This window comes from Chiloscyllium plagiosum, chromosome 16 (assembly GCF_004010195.1).
Source record: "Chiloscyllium plagiosum isolate BGI_BamShark_2017 chromosome 16, ASM401019v2, whole genome shotgun sequence".
Taxonomy (NCBI): domain Eukaryota; kingdom Metazoa; phylum Chordata; class Chondrichthyes; order Orectolobiformes; family Hemiscylliidae; genus Chiloscyllium; species Chiloscyllium plagiosum.
Window position 1 is genome coordinate 58,280,975 of NC_057725.1, and position 17,197 is coordinate 58,298,171.

The window sequence follows — 17,197 nt, forward strand, 5'->3', positions numbered from 1 at the left end:
AGACAGGGCTGGTCAATATACGTAGGGATTCCTAAATTCTTACAGTCCCTTACAGCTGTAAGATTGACCTTATTTGCAACTTGATAAATCGTAGCCTGAGTCTCTGTTTATTGTGAAACTTTGAGTTGAAAAATGCCACAAGGTGATGGCTAGCCTGGTCAGGTCATTTTTCACCGTATATTGCACTAACTCATGAAAGACCCTAAGGCAATCGATTCTGATCGTGAAAAAAAGTGTCCAATCTATCTTGGATTATTGGTAAAGTATCCTGAAACTCACCGAGCAAGCGTACAATAGCAACATGAGTGGTGTTCATGACTAACAGAATATTGATGTCAAGCCAAAATGATGTTCTGTCTATTACTCAAATGAATCATGTATTACGTGAATTTCAGTGCCAGTATGATGCCAGCTGTAAATCGCCAAAGACTGAGATTCAAACAGCATATCCTTCAGCTGTTCACAACAGGCAAGTCCTGACTGTAATCAATCAATCAATCAATCAGTTCACATTTACAAAGCTTGCAACATAGTGGCCAGTATTTGATGTAATTTTGCAATTGGCCATTTACCAGATAATCCTGAGTGCGCATAGAATTATACCGACAACCAATTTTGTCTCGTCCATTAGGCCTGCAGTGTAGTACACTTGCTTGTCGAATATGTTAACACATATTAACCCAGAGCCCTGATTTTGAGAGGCAAAAAAAACACTGTGCCTATTCCAACTCAACAAAATAGGTGATGGCCACTCTCTGCTTAATTTCTCAGGGCAATGTCTTGACCACAGTCAACTATTAGATTTAAAATTTGGGGAATGCCTGACAGTTAACTGTCAATTATCATTAAGTGATGAATTTCCCCTTGGCAACATCTCTACCAGAGTCACTTTGCCAACCAAACAGCACTCTGTTCTCAAACGATATAAAATGCTGGCACTCCCCCGAAACTGATATCCTTATGAATTGTTCCAATCAATATAAGATACACAAAATGCTATTTTTTCACCATTCCTGAAACATTGCAATATTTTTCGATACATGGTGCAAGAAGAAGCCCTGCTGTTTTGGGCCCATCCATTTAGCCTGAACAGTGGCAACTGGGAAAAGTTTTTCAAACTGGTAATCCAGGACAAAGAGTTATCAGTCACCCAGCACAAATGAACGAGTTCAGGAAACCCCAAATGGATTTGTTAACTGTAATCGTGTTTAACTGATCAGACTGACTTTGATGCAGTTGATGCGTCGCTCATGGATTTCCAAATTTGCTGAGTGTCACTTAAGTAACTTATCAACAAAGATGAAACCTTTGGAAGTAAGTGTCCCTTGAACCCAAACCTTGGGCTTAGAACAAGTCCTACCTGTTCCAGAAGTGTTACAGCTCACCCGAACAGATTGATTAAAAATATTCATAATGTCAGCATGATAAATTGAACAGCTTTTTTTAATATTCATTCACAGGACGAGGATGTCCCTGGCTACTCCAGCATTTATTGCCCATCACAAATTGCCTAGAGGGCAATTGAGAGTCAACCACATGGCTGAGGGTCACATGTAGGCCAGACCGGGTGAGCACAGCAGTTTTCTTTCGGAAAGGATATTAGTGAACCAAGTAGGTTTTACTGACAATCGACAATGGATTCATGGTCACCAGACTCTGAATTCCAGTTTTTTAAATGGGATTCAAATTCAACCATCTGCCATGGCACAATTCAAACCCAAGTCCCCAGGCCATGAGCTAGATTGCTGGATTATCAAATTAACAGTGATAATACCACTAGGCCATCGTCTCCCCTATGACAGAAAACAACTTGCTTCCCTCTCCAGCCTGGAAAGGTGGTATATGGTGGGTTTCCCAGGTCATTATTAGGACTTGATGTTCTTAATTATCTGGACACAAGTACAAAACTTACATGGCACCAACTCAGAAATCCATGAACAATTAAGAACACACAGTGATTGACCAAGAAAACAGAGAAGCTGGTGGAATTGGTAGGTATATGACAGATTACATTTAAGAGTCATACAGATGTACAGCATGAAAACAGACCCTTCCATGCTGATCAGATATCCTTACCTAATCTCGTCCCATTTGCCAGTACTTGGCCCATAAACCCTTCCTATTCATATACCTCTCCTATTCATTTAAAAGATGCTTTTTAAATGCTGTAATTGTATCAGCCTCCACCACTTCCTCTGGCAGCCCATTCCATACACCACCCACTGCGTGAGAAAGTTGCCCCTTCGGTCTCTTTTAAATCTTTCCCTTCTCACCCTAAACTATGTCCTCTAGTTCTGGACTCCCCCATCCCAGCAGAAAGACCTTGTCTATTTACCCTATCCATGCCCCTCATGATTTTTATAAACCTGTATTAAAGCAAAGAAGTATAAAGTGACATATTTTGCAGGGGAGAATGTTGAAAGACAATATAAAAATGATTTATAAAATTCAAATGGGAATACAGAAGCAGAGAGATCAGGAGGCATATGTGATAGCAGGAGACATCGAGAAAGTATTATTATAGCATAAAGAACAGTGGGCTTTATAAATAGAGACATGGAGTAAAAGAACAAGGAAGCTATGGTGAACCTTTATGCTATTTCAGCCTCATCTGGGGATTGTCCTCAATACTGGGCTTCATCCTTTAAAGGAGGATATAAAGACATTGAAGAAAGCGCAGTAAAGATTTATGAGAATAGCTCCAGATATGAAAGACTACACTTACAAGAATAACTTGACAAAGCTAGAGCTGTTCTCTTTAGGAAATAGAATGTTCGGAGGAGATTTGATTGAAGTGTTCAAAATTTTGATAGATACGGACAATATAGATGGAATGTAACTGTTCCTTTTGTCAGAAAGTATGATGACTGGAGGAAACCAACTTAAGTGGCTGAAGTGAAGCAACAGTGAGATGAGGAGAAGCCTTTTCACTCAGCCAATGGATTAAAATGTGGAAATCTCTGCCCGAGATTTCCTAAGCAGTGTTCCATTCAGTGCAATATCTCTAACACTTGTATTCTTACATTTCGGTCTGAGAAACAGTTGCAAATCAGTATCTCTCACTGAAAATGTAGGCGATAGAGCTTTAGTGAAGGTGATTCAAATGCTCAAGATGCTCAAATATTGGGTCAGCATTCGACATCAGATTTTGAAACAGAAACTATGATGACACTGAAGTGGCCATTCAGCCTGTACCATCTCAATAAAAGGAGCTATTTAAATTTTACCCACCCCTCTTGCTCTATGAAAACAATAACAACTCCTTTGCATGTAGCTATCTACTTCCCCATTACTACTGTTGCTGTCCCATTCTCTTAGGCACTGCATTACATGAAATAATTCTCAACCACTCCTTGGTTTTAGATTAGATTAGATTACTTACAGTGTGGAAACTGGCCTTTCGGCCCAACAAGTCCACACCGATCTGCCGAAGCGCAACCCACCCAGACCCATTCCCTTACATTTACCCCTTCACCTAACACTACGGGCAATTTAACTTGGCCAATTCACCTAACCTGCACATTTTTGGACTGTGGGAGGAAACCGGAGCACCCGGAGGAAACCCACACAGACACAGGGAGAATATGCAAACTCCACACAGTCAGTCACCTAAGGCGGAAAATGAACTGGGTCTCTGGTGGTGAGACAGTAGTGCTAACCACTATGTCACCGTGCCACCCGTTTTGTTGCCAACTGGTTTAAATCGGTGTTTGCCTTCCTGCCAGCGGAAACAGTTTCTCCTCATTAACTTTCCAAAACCCTCTGGAAGCTTCTCTTCTTCAAGGAGAACAATTCCAGCTTTTCTTGTCTCTCCCCTTCAAACAAAGCTTTCCTCCGGAGAGGGGAAACTGGATCCCAAAGAGGAATCTCTTCAGCAGACAAGATGTGAGGAAAATTAACACAAAATAATGAAAACGAGTCATACAGCACCGAAACAGACCATTGGGGCCAACCTGTCCATGCCGACCATAATGCCAAACTAAACTAGTCCCACCTAAATGCACTTGACCCATATCCCTCCAAACCTTTTTTTCCATGAACTTACCCAAAGGTTTTTAAAATATTATAACTACACCCACATCCATCTTTTCCTCTGGAAGTTATTTCCACACTGTAAAAGAATTATGGTTTTTAAAATCTTTCTCCTCTCACCCCAGTCCTGAAATGCCCTATCTTAAGAAAAAGACACCTTATCTGTACCCCTCATGATTTTATAAATCTCGATAAGCTCACCTCTCAACCTTCTATGCTCCAGTGAAAAATAATCCCAGCCCATCCCGCCCCCCTTTCTACCTCAACTCTCCATGTGGGCGGCATGGTGGCACAGTGGTTAGCACTGCTGCCTCACAGCGCCAGAGACCCGGGTTCAATTCCCGCCTCAGGCGACTGACTGTGTGGAGTTTGCACGTTCTCCCCGTGTCTGCGTGGGTTTCCTCCGGGTGCTCCGGTTTCCTCCCACAGTCCAAAGATGTGCAGGGTCAGGTGAATTGGCCATACTAAATTGCCTGTAGTGTTAGGTAAGGGGTAAATGTAGGGGTATGGATGGGTTTCGCTTTGGCGGGTCGGTGTGGACTTGTTGGGCCGAAGGGCCTGTTTCCATACTGTAATGTAATCTAATCTAATCTAATCTAATCCATTCCTGGCATCATCATGGTAAATCTCTTTTAAACCCCCCAGCTTAATAATATCCTTCCAATAAAAGTCATTAACTTAAATAAAGAAAAGCCCCCTATGACCATGCAAATATCTTTTTCTCCCCCAATCACTAGACTGACAGTAAAAGAAAGAACTCCAGCAGTTATTTATTGTAAGCAACTGGTGCACCTAAACCTTTTCAGTTTTAGATTAAACGTTTGCAAGACAGAACATTATGTCTTGCTATTAATGGTCTCATTTCAGATACTTTATCTCAGATTTGAATACAACTTAATAGACCATTCTGGGAGAATTTAAACAATGGTCTGGAAAGGTCACCAGGACAGCCAGTGCTTTTCACAAGAAAGGAGCTAATCATTAGTGTCCTAACTGAATGAAACTGCACAGTTTATATGAAAATCCTCATTCAGAGCCTGTCAAACAGAACATTACCTGATCTTTATCTTGCACAAATTTGTCCTGTTTGCACAAATCCAATACATTTTTTGTAAAAAAAAGTGTTAAAACAGAGCAATAAGCTTAATGATGCCAGACAGACTGGCTCTCACTTATCTAAGAGTGGTTCAGTTTCAAAGGAAGAGGAATGATAGTTAATTGAGCTAAATAGCAAGAGAGATATGGAATCAGTAGCACAGGGATATCAATACATGTAATACACCAAACCACATGCATGCTAAAATGACAGGGTTCTGCAGCATCTCACATTTAGCTCCATTAGTTCACATTTACAATAGACGCAAAAAAAAGTAGCATTTGCCATAAGATCGATTACTGATAGGAATATCCTCAATTACAATGTCAAATTAAAACTCGATTAACTAAATGTTTAAAATGTAATTCTGTTATGACAATTATGCGCAGCACTGTTCACATTTTAAAAGATTTTTTTTGTATAACGAGTGCATTTGAGCAATGCCTCAAATTAAAATACCCATCTTGGTTTTCAAAATTTTCCGTGGCTTTAGTTCTCACAGTTAATGGTGTTAGATAATTGCATGTTGGTGTTATTTCCTACAGTTCTGATCTTCTGAACCTAGCAATAGGTAGCAGTGCAGGCCAGCTACCACTCTTGCCTGTGTTGCAGTGGCTAAGGAAAACCATTAGTGAGTCTTAATGAGAAGAGAGTCTCATCTTAAACAATATGTAGTTAATTACAACAATAGCAATAAGCGCAAGCTACGTTAAGTATGTCAATATTGCTAAGACTGTTGTGAGACTGCTGGAGAAAAATCTTCACTGAACATGAGCCTAAAATGTTCTGCCTTCTCCCAAAGTCCTGATTTCATCATCTACTTAGTTGAAGCTTGAAACAACCTCCAACATTGTCCATTTTACGAACATTACCAAAGGAACAAACAATATCGAACCTCCAATGCCATGGTGTATTGATGCAGTTGTCCATTCCCAGATCATTTTGCTTTGCTGTGGAATTTGAATTCAAAACATTTTGCAATTAAAAGTCTAATAATGACCACAAATTCATTGTCAATTGTCAGGAAAAGCCCATCTGGTTCAGTAATGTCATTGAGGGAAGGAAACTGCCACCTTTACCTGGGCTGACATTTTAAAAATTAGAAAGGACTAGAAAGGCTTCCACTTAATAACCAAAAAAAATTCTGAGAACTCCCTTCCAGTGTTGCATTGGAGCATTTTCATAGATTTTGTTGGCAAGAATCTAGAATAGGATTTAAATGGACAACAACAGTATGAGCCAAAGACCCGCACACAACTTGCAAGCAACGACTAGCACCGATACTCATCCAATCCAAGGACTGGCAATATGCTTCAATATTGTACAATTAATAGCAGCAACTTCTTAAATCCCTACAGTATGGAAGCTAGCCATTTGGCCCATCAAGTCCACCCAACCCTCCAAACAGCATCCCACCCAGACCCCTACCCTATTAACCTGCATTTCCCCTAGCTAACCCACCTAGCCTGCACCTCCCTGGACACTACAGGCAATTTAGCATGGCCAAACCACCTAACCTGCACATCTTTGGATGCTGGGAGGAAACTGAAGCATCTGGAGGAAGCCCACGCAGACACAGGGAGACTGTGTAGAAGTTGTACAGTCTCCTGAGGGTGGAATCTAAAGTGGGTCTCTGGATTTGTGAGGCAGCAGTGCTAACCATCGAACACCATCCCACCCCATGCCTTCTTCTAATAAAACTTGCTTATATTATATCAAACACTGTGTTCTATATTATTAACAGTGGGTTAAATTAATTGAAACGAGGAACATTTTGCAAGCCCAGACAATTCAGCAACATTGGTGCAAGACTGTTCCAACACTTCTAGCAGATGCTAACTGCTGAGTCATCCATCAAAAGCTGACGATGCTTCAAGCAGTCCTTCCAGATACACACAATATCACTAAGTTAAACACAACTGCTAAGGACATTTTGAATCACAGATTATTGGCATCAAATAGTATTTCCATTGTGAGCCCATTAGCTCTTAATGAATGTATCCATTACCCCCTCACTGTTGGAAAATATTAGGAATCATTTACTCCGACAAATTGGAACCACACAGACAACTTTTGATTCAAAGTTCAGTCTTCCCAACCTCCACTGACACACAATATTGCACATCCAGTTAGTGCCCTGCATCATTGTACCAGGAAGACCAGAACAGTCCTAGTGTTTTGGAAACATTGCAATCTACGCAATGAAAGCACTTTCCATTATCATTGGATTATAAGGGATCCTCTAGCACAACAGCCAAAGAATGGCTCATTGGGCAAAGTACATAAGAGTCATTCAGTGCCAATGGAACATGACTGCCGCATTCAAATAATGCATTTCTGAAAAGTTTCAGTACAAGCATCTACTTTTAAAATGCATAATTTGGCAAAGCAAAACATATTCCTGATCCGAGGAGCAACGGTGCGCAGTCTCAGTTGTCCAAAAATAGCATATGCATGCCAAGGAGAACAGCATTTCAAGCAGTAGTTTACCACCACCTTCAAGGGTAATTAGGGAGACACAATAATGCCAGTAACGCTCACACCCCCTGAACAAATTTGTAAAATGGCAGCCCCGAATGATGACCATAACAGCCAGGAACAGGAATAGACCATTCAGCCCCTTGAGCCTGCTCTACCATTCAATAGATCATGGCTGATCCGACATTCCTCATATCCACCTTTTTCCGCTCCATAACCCATGATTTCCGTACAGATCAAGGATCTATCTCACACAGTCTTAAATATATACACAAAGACTCTGCCCCCATGATTCCTGATGAAGGGCTTATGCTCAAATCGTCGATTTTCCTGCTCCTCAGATGCTGCCTGACCTGCTGTGCTTTTCCAGCACCACTCTAATCTAGACTCTGACCCCATGGCTTTCTGTGGCAAGGAACTCCAAAGACACTGAACCCTTAGAGAAGAAATTTCTCCACATTTCAGTCTTAAATTGGTGCCCATTTATTCTGAGATGATGCCATCTGGTCATGGACTCTCCCATCAGGGAGAAACATCCTCTCAGTATTTTCTTTGTCAAGTCCCAAATGAATTCTATATGTTTCAACGAGATCACCTCTCATTCTTCTTAACTCCATGATAATGCTTCCCGAGCGTTGCCACCTTGCGGAGGGTGACAGGACCTGAGCATTTCCTCAATCCTGAGAGAGAGACCGTTGGGAGTTTGCATCTCCTGGCAGGGTCACCCATGATGGTGAGGTCAGGGGGGAGGAACCGGAGAAAAAGGGCATTCCAAAACAAGGCTTCAATGGTGATTAGGCAGAAGATACACATGTGATACCAACGCCAGCGAATCCAGGCTTCAGCAGTATGGAGATCGCCAGGTGTCGAGGTTTCCTTGCCACTGGAACTGGATCTACTTCTATCAAGTACCATGCGCCTGCTGCCATGCAGCACATTCTATTGTTAGACAATGTCTCACACAAGGCACCTACAGACAGACAGGATCATAAAAGTTCAGGAGAGGGTGGAAAGTTGGAATTGAGTAACAAATTGTATGGGATACAAAGACTTGAACTTCATTGGAATAATACTTTATTTAGCAGTGTCTCCCACTGTTACAATATCTACAATGGGAAATGCCCCCGTAACTCTGCATTGTTCACTTAATCATGTAGCAAATTTGTTCATAAATTGACTCAATGTTCAATACATCAAGATTCTGCAATGCTGAAAAAATTTACAAATTCTTCAGAGAGGTCACTAGTGTTTCAGATGCAATCAAGCCATACGTGCTCTGTAAGATGCTAATTAAAAGTTTTTTTAAAAATTTAGCACATTTACTTGCTAGATTGCTTTCGGTGAACATGCTTCACTATATTTGGCTGTTCACCCTGCCTGGTGAGGTTATTGTGGCTCAATCCTCTGGACTGAACTCCACAATCAAACTGTTGTTGAAAAGAGGAGACCAAAATCACAGAGATCACTATATTGGTCAGGGGAGCTTTCACTGAGATCATGACAAACACTAATACATTATCCATGACTATGTAATCCAGGCCACTGTCCAATTAGTTTTAGCCAACAAAATATATGGATGAGATTAATTTCCTTGACAGACAGACCCCCTTCAAGTTACTAAAGATTCCACTTGACACGGTTTCACACTTCCAATATACAGTATATTCAGATGGTTTGTATAATTTTTCCTTTGTTCATGGGATGTGGGGGTCACTGGCTAGGTCAGCATTTATTGCCAATGTTTAATAACCTTAAAAATGGTAGTGAGCCACCTTCTTTATCCGCTGCAGTCCTTAGGACACATGGACACGCACAGTATCAATGAAAGACGGCAGTGTATTTCCAAGTCAGGACGGACATATGGCTTGGAGGGAAAATGTCAGGTGATCTATCTATGGTCCTTGTCCTTTTAATTGGTGGAGGTCATGGGTTTGGAAGGTGCTGTGGAAGGAGCCCTGGTGAATTGCTGCAGTCAACCCAGTACTCAGTTCATGCCCTCCAGTAGCAGCATGCATGTTTTTACTGTATCAGTTGTATATGGTAGAAATGACAAATGAAAGCTACTCTGCTGTTGAAGATCGTGGATAGAGTGTTAAGTTTTTTGAGTGTGTTGTTGGACAGTGGACAGACCCGCGGAGTCAGGTGATGAGAGTTACTCACTGCATAATTCCTGGCTTCGGATTTGCTTTTGTAACTACAGTATTTATGGTCAGTCCAGTTCAGTTTCCAAATACCTAGCACCCCTGGGGTGCTCATAATTGGGGAATCAACAATGGGTTATGCCATTGAATTTCAAAGGGGGTGGGAGAGGGCAATTTGATCCTCTTTTATTGGAGACAGCCATTGTCAGGCACGTATGTGGCTCGAAATTTACTTGACACACAGCAACACAAAGCTAATATGGTCCAGGATTTTCTGCATGCGGACATGGATTTGTTTTCATAATTCTAAAAGCATAGCAAGTGGCAAATAAGCTGCATCCAGCACTCTGCAAAGTATCAATCAATTTGTGCCAGGAAACATGAGCTATCTACTGCTGATCTTCCAGTAATCCAGCTTCCTCATTGTAACAGGGTAAATACTCCAAAATATTTTGTCTGGCAGGTTATTTCAATTTTTGAATAGAATGCTCACAAAAATTTAATTTGGACTTTTTTTTCCTTTATAAATGGCAACCACGTATTGTTACCTATGGCGTTACATTTATAGCTCATTTATGTAGGGCATTGGTGAGAGAGACCACATCTCGAACACTGGGTAGTTTCGGTCTGTTTATTTAACGGAGGATATAAATGCATTGGAGACAGTTCAGAGGAGTGCTACACGGAATGGTCACTTCATCTACTGAAGAAAAGTTGGACAGACTGGACTTGCTGCCACTGAAGTTTAATTGAATGAGGGCTCACTTGATTGAAGTGAACAAGCTCCTGAAAAAGTGTCTCGACAAGGTGGATGGTGAAACTGTTTCCTCAATGGGGTGAGTCCAGAAATAGAGGGCACAGTTCAAAAACTGGAAGTCAACCTTTTAAACACAGAATTTCATCTGAGGATTTGGAATTTGGAATTCTGCCACAGAAGGTAGCAGCGCAGAATCGCTGCATGGCTTTAAGACGGGCGAGATAGACTCTTGTAAGGCAGGGTTTTTAAAAAATAATACCAGTAGGTGCGAACCTGAAATTCAATATACAAACCAAATCAGCCACAATCTTATTGAATGGTAGAAGAGGCAGGAGGGCTCAGATGGCCTACTAAACGATTCACATCCTCGTGATGGACAGAATTTCATTTCACAGTAACTGGGCAAACCAACTCTGAAATATGACCCACATGGCTACTTTGTGATCTGGTAACGCCACAATGAAGGTAGGGGGCAGGGGGACTTTCTATGGTTGAGCTTGAAACGAGGTGCCAATGATGTCCTGTGATGCATTGTTTTCAAAGTTTAAACTGCCCAGTAGTTGTGTCCTCCTGGAGGTAAAATGTCGCAAAAAGAAGAGGCTGCTGATCACAGTTGTGCCATCAAAACTTAATCAAGTTGCAAAGAGCTTCTCAGCATGGAGTAACAACAAAAATGCAAAGCGCTCAATAAAGCCCCCTTTGCCTTCACAGCGCGGTTCTGATTTATAAATTTTGCCTTTTAAAATTCTGTGAAGAACAGAAATCTCAAAGTGCCCTTGACATATGAGGAGGGGGACATTGCCTTGGTGCTTGTTTTTATGAAATCAATTTTATGGAAATGTACCGCACACCAACTCTTTTTTTTTTGTCAGAAAAGCAACAGCCTTCTCAGAGGGCACTGAGGAAACAGAGGTTAAAACAGCCTCATGCTGAGAATATTCTGCCAGCATTTCTTGCACAGCTGAATTGTCAAATAACCCATGGAAATTCTGCAGGAGACTCTCTGTGGGGAATGCAACGCTCTAGACACCTCTTTAACTTTGGCAAATAAAATTTCTTCGGCTCACTGAAGACCTTTCCCTTTGCGATTGCCAACTTAATACTCTTCTCTCCACTTCTCCTTCAAGATGTCCCACAACACTTGGATCTTTGGTCAAAATTTTCATTAGTTACTCTAGGATCATCTTATTCACTCATGGGATGACGGCATTGCTGACTGGGCCAGCATTTATTTCCCGTTTCCAATTGTTTACTAGTAGACAGTAGTGAGCTGCCTCTTCAAACATGGGATGTAGGAACACCCACACATGGCTGTGAGGAATGTGGCTCCAGGATTTTAATCCAGCAATAATGAAAGTACAGTGGTGTAGCCAGGATGGGGAGTGGCTTGGAGGGGAACTTGAAGCAGCTTTGGTCATATGCATATACTGCCCTTGCCCTTCTTTCTAGTTGGTAGAGGTCGCAGACTTGAAAGGCACTGCCAAAAGGAGCTTTGTCCTGTTGTTACAGTGCATTTTGTAGATAGTACCCACTGCTGCTACTGAGTGAATGGTGAAGGTGTGGAATGCTCTGTCAACCAAGCTGTTTTGTCCTGGATGGACAATCTTCCAAGTATTATGGGAGCTACACTCATCCGGGCAAGTGAAGGGTATTGCATCTCTCTCCAGATTTGTGCTTTGTAGTTAGCACTTGTGAGAGACGAGATAAATTGTTTGCTGCAGTATTCCTAGCCTCTAACCTGCTCTGCTAGACAAAGCATTTATATGGCTGATCCAGTCAGGTCCTCATGAATGATGACCCCAGGCTGTTAATCATGGAGGATTCAACAATAGTAATGTTGTTGCATGCCAAGGTGTCAATAGTTAACTTCCCCTTATAGCAGAAGGTCATTGACTTGCCCTTGAGTAAAGCAAGTGTTACTTGCAACGTACCCCAAGCTGAGAGATCATGTTCCTGTAACCACGTGAAGGGTGTTATGTAATGCAACCTTATATAATCGTTGAATTCTGTAGACAGTATGAAAAGTGCACTGAGATGGGACAGGCAAAAACATGATATCCATTGACTGGATGACATGTGTGTATTACTAGCACATGCCCTTGTCTCACTTGCTGCTCTTAATCTCTGAAGAGTATTATTAACTGGGCACTATATTGCCCAGCGCACTGAAATTTACAGAGGACTGGGAAAGCCATGGCCTCGTAGCATTATCATTGGACTATTAATTGAGAGACTCAAGTAATGTTCTGGGAACCTGGATTCAAATCCCACCATTGCAGATGGAATTTGAATTCAATTAAAACAAATTCTGGAGTTAAGAGTCTAATGATGACCATGGATCCATTGTTGGAAAAACCAATCTGGATCACTAATGTCCTTTAGGGAAGGAAATTGCCATCCTTACTTGGGTCTGGTCTCCATGCAACTCTCAGCCCATACCAATGTGGTTGTCTCAAATGCTCTCTGGGCAAGTAGGGATGGACCATAAATGGTGCCTAACAGCGATGCCCTCGGCCCGTGAATAATTTTAAAAAGAAATTAAGCTGACCAAAAGAATAATCACAGAGAGAATTCAGGTTTAATTAATCTCTTTAGTTGGACAGGACATCCACAGGGCTTGGCTATGCTCAAGTCACTTTGCTTTCCTGCAGAGAAATTGTGAAAGAGTTGTGCAGATGTCACAGCACACTCCCTAGTGCTGAACCTATGTTCTTAGTTTGAGTTTGAATGTATTCAAGTTTTCAGCACATTCTACCTCCATCTGTCCCAATGAATTTAAACAGCCTTTTCTCCATTGCCAATATTTTGAACCCACCAGCTGTTTGGCTTTAAAAACAAGGAAATAAAAGCTATTCTCAGAGAATGTCTTCTACCATTTTTCTCCTGGGTTGCTCACTAAAGTATGCTAGTACTAATTCCCAAACCCTGGAGTTCCGAGGACAGGCTCGGAGGGTTGGCAATGACTGTGGGGTGACCTTCAAGGTTTATAAAAGCATGAGAGGTTGGGCAAATCATTTACATAGAGGATGGTTCACATGTGGAATGTGCTTCCTGAGGAAGTAGTGGATACAGTCACAACATTTAAAAAGACATTTGGATAAGTACATGAATAGGAACAATTCGAAGAGACATGGGCCAGGAGCAGACAGACAGGACTAGCTTAGCTTGGGATTATGTTCAACATGGACTGGTTGGACCGAAGGGTCTGTTTCATGCTGTATGACTCAGAGGGTTGTGGATAGAGTGAATAGCCAAGGCTCTCTCTCCCAGGAGAAGGGAGTCCAAAAGTTTAAGAAGTGAGAGGCGAAAAATTTAAAAGGAACCTGAGGGGCAACATTTTCAAGCAGAGCATGATGTGTGTATGGAATGAGCTACCAGAGGAAGGAGGTGAAGGCAGGTACAATACAACATTTAAAAGGCATCCGAATGGGTGTATGAATAGGAAGGGTTTGGAGGGATATGGACCAGGAGCTGGCAGGTGGGTCTAGATTGGGTTGGGATATCTGGTCAGCATGGACGAGTAGGACCAAAAGGTCTGTTTCCATGCAGTACATCTCTATGAATCTATGACTCTGCTCATTGACAACTAAGCCTATTAGAAAACCTAACCAAAATATTGAGGATCCAGCGCTAGTCACAATTTAGTACCCTTCCATCTTTTACTACCCTTCCTCATTAGAATGCATAGTTAAGGCCCAAAATTGCTGCCATCTAAACACCACTTTTTCCTTTGCTTCATATTCTCTACTTCCCACTCTTTTGAATTTGGTTGGTATCACTTAACCTTATGACATGGCTTGGGTTTGCAGCAGATTTTTTTTTAAAAGCCTCTGGTTTATTTTGTGATGCATATTAGTCATTTGGCAAAAGGAGGAAAAAAAAATCTGTCTCCTAACGAAATCTACGGCAAAGGTCGTGTGGCTCATGTCATCAGGCTGACATTACATCAAAGAGGTCACAATGGACTTCTTTGCTTGCCCAGCAACAGCCAAAGAAAACAAGAAAATTGACATACTTCCGGCTGAGATTAGAATAAATTACTTGACTCAAATGGGTTACAAATGCTCGCAAAAAATAGCTATAATTTTTTAAAATAATCTGCGTTGGTCATTTTTTTTTGCAATTTTGTTTTGATCAAGCACACTAAGTAGCACAGAGCTCACATAAAATTAGCTTCACAAATGAATAACTAATTCAACTCCTTCTGGTAAAAATCCCCTTGTGTGTTCTACTCTCAGCTCTCATGTCATGTATGCAACAACACAATTACCATGCACAAAGCTCACAGTCTATCACTGGAAACAAGAAGAGAGAGGCAAGGTTAAAATAAACCAGCCGCATAATGAATATATACTAGCTGCTCCTGAGTGGAAGTGAAATTACCCGACACTTACAAATCATTTAACTCTCTCAAGGGTTGCTGCATTAAAATATTTACCTTAACAAACAGTTTAGTGATTATTCTTTCAAATCTAAGTTTAACACAAGGCATCCATAGTTATGCACAGAATTACTCCCACCAGATGCAAAAATAGTTGGCTTGTCATCAGAGAGCAAGCAGCAAGTCGAAGCAAGGGGAATGTTGCACCGGGAGTAACTTGAGCTGCCCACAGTTAACAGGCAATTGAAAAGCTTCACTAATACATGACCCAACTACATCTTTAAATGTAACGAAAGCAGACTCTATTCAATAAATAAGTGGAAATGGGCATCAAGCTTTTAGCATTTCAATGCAATCAAGTATAACTTGTGCCTGTTTTCCAATGAATCGAGCAGTTCAGTGCCATTACCCATCCCTTCAGCCTCCGGTACACAGACACAGAGCTCGTTCTAGCTACCTTTCAAGAGGTTACACATCCAGCAGCTTTTCCAAGCAACGTCCAATCTATTTCCTGCCCAGGGAATCATCATCTTTTGTCAACAGCATTCCAGAGTAGCACTGGCTCCAAAAACCACAATGTCACCCATCTCAGGTGCCAAGTTCAATCCTCAACTGGCAAACTCCCTGCCAGAAATCAATGGGGCAAGAGGAAAACAAACAACACATTTGGTGGCAAAAGGGAGAGATTTCAAATCAGTCTGCATTCTGAAACTGGGCATTTTAGATTGATCTGCATGTATACAAGTTCACTTCACAAATATTGAATTTTGCAATTAGCCTTTACTTCTTTGCATGATTATGACTGGCATGAGAACAATGGCAGGATAAATATATTTAAGTATCATTCTTTTGGTGATAAATGAAACCAAGATGTTAATATTCTGATGGAAAGCAGGGATGGTTAAACACAGAGCTACACTTTCAGCAACCATTCTGCTTGCTTTAACTACTCACACCCAGCTTTTAAAAGATATTCCTTGATACCGACCACTTTAACCAAGCTTTTGGTCATGGGTCCTAAGATATCCCTACATTGCTTGGTGTGAAATATTGTTTGACATTCACCTGTAAAGTACCTCAGAACATTTTACTATGATAACGGCACTGTGAAAACGTCACCAAGATAGTTGTACATTGCTGAAATTGATGCACACTTCTGGTTTCATCACCTGAATAAAAAATGCAAAACATTGCTAAGCTTGGTGAGGGTTTTCTTCAAGCTGGTCTATGCAAACAGTCTCAACATACTATCGTGAATATTTACTTGCATACACCACACTGCACATGTTACTGCAATGTCAACATGGAGTGACACTCAACTGAGTGCTGGGACAAGCTTGTTTTACTGTGAGGAGCTTCATTGTTGCCGTGCATTGTTGTCGAATTCCTGCCTTCAGCACTCAATGTGACAGCTGTATTTCTCTGGAGAACTGGTGAAATAGTAGCTTTCATACCAGTGTGCTCACCGCAGAGTTGGGAGAGAATAAAAGGTTTAAATAAAAAGGGAGAAAAACAAAGATAGGCAGAATCTGCACGTGACGACATAAAGGGAACAAGATTATAAATGGAGGAAAGGAGAGCAAGATAATGAGTGGAGGTGCAAGTTTGAGCAGTTTATAAATTTAGACCTGGATGTAACAAATACACACAGAAAAAGGACAATAAAATCAAAAAAATTTCTCTTTCCATGTCATGAAAAAGACATTCGATGGGCTGCAGTAGAAATTAGCTCTGGGAACAAAAAAGAATAAGCTGTCACAAATGAACAATGTGTTATGTTTTGCACATCTCACATCCACATAGCACGAATGGTCTCAGCCCTGTTACTCTTATTCATTTGTGAACACAAGTTTGGATCCATGTCCTCTATTTCTCTTTATCCGGGCTAGAAAATGGCTAGCAATGTGCTTTGTAACAAACTTAGACATCCATGGAAACCAGGCTGGAGTTTTGAACATAAAATATTTTGAAATGGTGACCAATTACCACTGTACATAACTAATCTCTACCACCTTACCCCACTACAAAATTAATCTGTATTTATGCAGCATCTTTACACTAGCAGTTACGTTTCCAGAGGAAAAAGAAACCAAGAGGCAGAGAAGGTCATCAAGGGAATTGCAGTGTCATAGAGTCAGAGATGTACAAGCATGGAAAAAGACCCTTCAGTCCAACCCGTCCATGCCGACCAGATATCCCAACCCAATCCAGACCCACCTGACAGCACCCGGCCCATATCCCTCTAAACCCTTCCTATTCATATACCCATCCAAATGCCTCTTAAATGCTGCAATTGTACCAGCCTCCACCAC

At 41.3% G+C, this 17,197-nt stretch overlaps 1 protein-coding gene across 4 annotated transcripts in view; it reads right to left on the reverse strand.

The window, feature by feature from the left end:
• The window catches only part of LOC122557945 (N-acetyl-beta-glucosaminyl-glycoprotein 4-beta-N-acetylgalactosaminyltransferase 1-like), a 667,804-nt gene that overhangs the window by 558,627 nt on the left and 91,980 nt on the right, over nt 1-17,197 (reverse strand). The gene's annotated exons all lie outside the window — the stretch shown is intronic.